This window comes from Sander vitreus, chromosome 19, assembly GCF_031162955.1.
Source record: "Sander vitreus isolate 19-12246 chromosome 19, sanVit1, whole genome shotgun sequence".
Classification (NCBI taxonomy): Eukaryota; Metazoa; Chordata; class Actinopteri; order Perciformes; family Percidae; genus Sander; species Sander vitreus.
This window is the reverse complement of record NC_135873.1, coordinates 4,576,830-4,582,829: the sequence shown is the minus strand read 5'-3', so window position 1 is coordinate 4,582,829 and position 6,000 is coordinate 4,576,830. Positions and strand designations below refer to the sequence as shown.

At 37.1% G+C, this 6,000-nt stretch overlaps 1 protein-coding gene across 1 annotated transcript in view; it reads left to right on the top strand.

Annotated features, from left to right (window-relative positions):
* Positions 1-2,980: 2,980 nt before the first annotated feature.
* The window catches only part of LOC144534155 (solute carrier family 12 member 3-like), a 43,497-nt gene continuing 40,477 nt past the window's right edge, over positions 2,981-6,000 (top strand). Inside the window, exon 1 of the mRNA XM_078275905.1 lies at positions 2,981-3,088. The gene's annotated coding sequence lies outside the window, so the exon portion shown is untranslated. The remainder of the gene's footprint in view (positions 3,089-6,000) is intronic.

The window sequence follows — 6,000 nt, the reverse complement described above, 5'->3', positions numbered from 1 at the left end:
TCTCTCCCAAACCCCCGGTCTTGTAGGTGGAAGGGAGAAGTTGTTCCACTCAAATAACATAGGAACAGCAGCCTTTTTTAACAGCCGTCGACCTGTTTCTGATGCTGGTTCACTGATATCTTCCGTTTTGAAGTGTCGGCTAGACATCCGAGTTTGAGGCGTAACAGTGAATTTGTCTGAAGTTCCTGTCTTCCTGAAGGTGTATTTAAACTCATGCTGAACCATTAAGGCAAACAACAATATTACAGGCACCGTAAACACAGATGTTAAAGCCTGTTCAGTCTCTCTCTCCCTCTCCCTCTCCATCTCCATGAAGTGGCTCTCCTGTTCATCTTTAAAGGTTGTATTTAGTTGATTGTAGAATTCAAACCCTGTAGTCCCTTATGTACATGAATTCATCACTTCCTGTTGTGTTATTTATTTTTTCAGGAATTGAGTACCTTGGAGCTTATTTCTGCATATCAGGATTTTAACTTTAAATGTTACTGAGGAATTATTTAAGTATTTTGGATTCAAACAAGTAATTTAAAACCAATGACTTCATTGCTTTAAATATACATTTTAATCTTCTGAAAAAATAAATGGACTCCAGCGTGACTTAATGTTTTGCTTTTATAGTGAATATTCGCATGAATATTTCCTTGCAAAATGATTGACTGATTGATTCACATTGTTCACATTATCTGTGAGTTACTGCTTATTCATGCTGACCATTAAATGTGAATGAAATTTAAAACCTAATAAAATGAAATAAATAATAAAAACAGGTAAGATTATCTTTGGATTTTTAATTAGTTTAATTTATTTTAGGATCCCAAAATCTGTATCTTCCACTTATTCAGTCATAGAAAGCAAATTCAATATCTTTACCATTTTTACCCACATTTGTACAGGCTACATTTTGTGTAAAGCATATTCTATTATGTTTTCTTTCTATAATATTAAATCATCTGAAAGATATATATACATATATATATATATAAATTGTTTATATAATGTATACTTTTAACTTTTTGGGGAAATTTTATTTTTCACAGTATTTATTTGTATTACACACAGGAAATATACACACAGGCACATGCAGGTGTGTGGATGTTAGGAGCCAAATTATTATTGTTCTTCACAATCTGTTGTGTACACAATGTGTTTAATATAAGACAATGATTTGGTAATGGATGTTGACTGACATTGTTGGGTGTCTTTAGAGAGACATTTGACCAATGAAATGGTGTTTTAGACTAAACTAAAGTCCAGGCTGAAGAGCTGGCAAAGGTAAGACATCAAATAGAATAATATATGTATCCCCTCATACTGTTTTAGCATGCATCTTGTGAAAGTAGAGGAGGAACTGGAGTTTCCTCCTGTGTATTGGGAAAACATTACTGTTGTGTATAGTCAACAAAATAACAACAAACAGCTGTTGCCTCATCTCCAGACATTTAAAAAATATGCATTATTGTGCAGCCAGATAGCTCAGTTGGTAGAGTGCATGCACATATATAAGGGTTTATTCCTTGACCCAGAGGTTCCAAATATGTATCTGACTTTTAACAGTTTCCTGCATGTCTTCCCCCACTCTCTCCCCTTTCATATCTAAGCTGTCCTAATAATTCAAGTCGGAAATGCCGAAAAAATTATCTAAAAAGAAAAGCATTATTCATGATAATTGTATTTTAAATAAAAAGTTTTATTTGCCTCCCCAGTTTTCCCCAGTTTTTGGGGTGGCTATATCTCAGGAGGTAAAGCAGGTCATCTTTTAACCAAAAAGTTGACGGTTCGATCCCCAGCTCTTCCTGTCCGCATGTCAAAGTGTCCTAGAGCAAGACACTGAACCCCAAGTTGCTCCCAACAGCAGGCCAGTGCCTTGCGACAGCTTTGCCACCATCAGTGTATGAATGTGTGTGTGAATCGGTGAATAAGAAGCTTATTGTAAAGAGCTTTGTCCGGTAAGATAGAAAAATGCTATATACAGTAAATGCAGACCATTAACCATTTAAATAGAAGAAATAAGGTAAAACATTTATCTTGGGGTAAAAAATTGTGTAGTGCTGAAGAGTTAAATAGGGAAATATCGTGGTGTTACTCTTTTGTCTTGCTGTATTTTCTTGGCAAGATTTTTGTGCTAAACCGTAATTAATTTGACATTTTTGCTGTGCACTTTCAATACAATCAAAGATTTTACTGTAACTGCTCCGCAGCAATGGTCGGGGCCAAACATTTTGAACTTGCAGGGAAGGTGTCCAAAGCACAATGGCTGATTGTGTATAAGGTGTGACATTGTGACCTTTGAGCTTTGAACTTGCAAACTTCAGGTACAAAGGGAAATGCTGATTTCAGAGAGCTATTGTCAAAGTGATGAGAGAGTGAAAGAATAATAATAATACAGGCAAAAACAATAGGATCCAAGCAGCTTCGCTGCTCGGCCCCTAATAAATCAAAGACAAAGTTGTACTTTAAGTTTACAGTACATAGTACATAACTTTTACTTTTTAATATCTGTTCAGCTATCATGGAACCACCACTTTATCTTCTGTTTACTCCAAACTTTGCTGTTATGGCTGCCGGAAACATGCTTCCTGTTTTTTATTTTCACAGAGAACAGCTACCAGAAACTAGTATGGCAAACAAAAAATATAATAAGTTACCTTGGCATAGACTGGAAAAAATATAGTCAATGGGCACTGTTAAAATGTTATGCATTTTCACTCAAATGTTATCTTTATTCTCATATGTGAAAATGATAATAATTTAAAGAGGAGTGTCTGAATCAATTAGTTTAACACCAAAAATATTTTTTTCATCATAAGTTTAGTCATTTGCTTTATTTCAAATATCAGAATTTTTGGCATAAACTAAAATTGCATCAGAAAGAAGCAAAATTATCTTTTATGAAATTATCTTACATTCCTTTCAGTGTACACAATAAGGTGTGTGTCTGTGAGAGGGAGGAAGGAAGCAGAGAAAGATGGGTGTGAACGACTGCTACCTTGGTGAAAGTATAAATACAAAGGGTCCCAGTGTAAAATGAAAGAAGGAACATATTCATCCATCGACAACAGCTTAATCATCTGGAATAAAAAGAACCTGTGTGAGTATATCCTTTTTTAAATTCTTTACTAAATAGTATTGGCAATTAAGTCAATTTATTTACATTGCACATTTTTTATACAATGCGGATTTTGAAATTAAAAAGCCATTGCATTTCTAGCACTGAATATTAATGCATTGAAATTTTGTCTCTGAATTTTTTTGCCTCTGAATTTTACTCTTCAAATTTTCAGCAACTTATTTCACCTTTATTTTCAATGTTCACAAATTCCGAATCAAAAATAGAGTATGTTTTTTTCTTTGCTATTGTGTAAACGTAAGAATGTTGATGCTACAGTTATAGCAGCCTTCTTGCATTAAAAGCCTAAAACGAGAACATAGCTACGAGTCATAGTTTAATCATTTTACTTAATGCTTGATTTATTTATTTTGTACACTACACTTTATGTTGCACACATGCAACACACAAGCTTTATTATTGTGCACTGTTGGTATTGATATTAATATGTAGCATGTTTGGGAAGACAAATAGAACATGTGTACTTTAAATCATATTACTGAATGTGAGTTATGTGATCTGCTGTTGTTTAGGCTAGTTCATGACCTAAAGAAACAAAATATATAATCACAATTGATGGTGAAAAGAGTGTTTGAAAAGGAGTTGATGCTATGATTTGAATGGGGGGGTGGCAGTCAAAAGATGTTGGTTGGGCATCAATGACTTATGTCAATTTCCGATTTTTGTGGCTGATAATGTGCCTTGGGGGGGGACTACTAAATGACTTGACAATAAACTCTGGATTGAAGAACCTTGACCATACTTTCTGGAATTGAAGACAATTGACATTTCAATCTGGATTGAGACATTTCTACTTAGGACCACAGGAAAGTTAAACTCAAAAGGACCATAAACATTAAAGACCACAACTGAGGGACATTTAATTGAATTGTAAGTGAACCGTTTGTTCCTGGGATTTGTTCATATTTATATATTAAACTGAGAACCATTGTATTGTTGAACTTAGTGCACCAAATACAGTGTCCATTGACGAGTACCTCTAAGCTAATTGTTTAAAGAGGAAACTTTATTTTCTTCTCAGTTTCAATATATTTTCAATACATGGGTAATGTAAACTTGCTTACTAATAAGTGCAACGAGTTGGAGGCCCTCGTGAGGAACGTGAGCGACTGTTTGGTGAGAGCAGTCTGATGTGTTTTAAGGAGACCTGGCTGAACAACAGCACGCCGGACTCATGTGTGGACTTACCTGGCTTCTCTGCTGTGCAAGCTGACAGAGATGCAAAGGCAAGTGGTAAGAACAGGGGTGGGGGACTGGTTCTGTTTGGGAACAGCAGATGGTGTAACTCCCGACATGTCACAGTGTATGAAAGGATGTGCTGTCGGCCTTAGACCATACTATGTGCCAAGGGAGGACTCACACCATTATTTACATTCCACGAGGGCAGGGGCAGCGGCTGCGTGTGACGCCATTTTTTCCCCGTCTTCCCTGGAACCGTGTCAAAAAAAATGTGCGTCCATTTGTAAAAAACTCAACACTCTACTTCAAATTCCAGGCCTATAGGTGGCGCTGTTTCTGCTACAGAAATTCACCAAAAACAGAGAAGAAAAGCATAGTCTTCAGTCACTCCCAATCATAACATGATAGACTATAATCATTTTCACCACTGCTCATTTTATAAAGGCCGCTGCAAGAAAACTTGTATAATGTGCTGTTGGGAAAGTTCACTTTCTACATGAACTAGTTCAAAGTTCAGTTCACAGTTCCAAAAATGAACTAGTTCATAGTTCTTTTTTTCCATATGTTGCTTCAGTTCAATGTGCCTTTTCAGGTTTGCTGTAGATGTGACTGAAGTGCGGATTTTTTTTTTGAAAGCTGGCAGGCAAAGTTTGCACAGAAATGTAAGATTTTTTCCATCCTCACCAACCTTGTCATAAAACTCGTTTAAATGATCATACGACGCCTCCTTGCTGTTTCGTCGTCTCCATGCTGCTGTCGCCTCCATGCTGCTTTTTGTTTTGATGATGCATGCGGCGGTGCGACACTAGTGGCTGGTGTTGCCAGATTGGGTGTTTTTTCTGCTACATATTAAGGCCTTTTTTACGGTGTGTTTTAGCCGGGTTTTCGCCTGGAAGGCTCTATAGGAATCTGGCACCCTATTCAATGAAGTTAAACTGAGAGAGCGTGCCATTCACAGACACCAGAATGAACGAGTTCACAGTAACGTTCATCAGGCAGTAATACAGAACGTTCAGTTCCCAAAATATGAACGAGTTCATGAACTATCGTTCAATGAACACATTCACTGGCTGTTGGATTGCTTTAAATTTTGCAATTCTGTCTGCCATCAGACATGATTGCAGCGCGCTAGCTAGCAGAGCTAACGTTAGTGCACTAACGCTGCTAGCTAACATTGGCAGTCAAACAAACATCAGTGATCCAATATCTTTTTGATAATCTACACGTTTTTCTTGCGGTGGCTTTTCTACAATAAGCCGTGCTAAAAGTTACTATAATCCGTTCAAGGAGTTGATAAACTGACAGATTAGCTAGCTAGTTGATAAGTTGTCTACTTCCACTTTATAAACAGCCAACCATAGCAGCTAACGTTAACGTTACGTCCCTGCTGGAGCGTCAGCTACTTTAGCGATGTTTAAAGTTAGCTACATAACGTTAGAGGTCAAGGGGTGTGGTGATTACATCATTGATACGCACATATACGGCTTTGCCGTCCAAACAAAGGCAAAAGGGAGCCGTTTTCAAAGTTTTTCACCCTGGGACCAGTTTTCAAAAAAGTGCGTTTTCAGGCAGTGCGTTTACAGGATTCATTTGGATGATCGGCCCAAACGATTCAAAACGTGTGTTTGCATCAATAAGCGTCTCTGTGTGGATGGCCCCTAAGATATGTTCTATGCAAATGTTAAGGAGGCTTA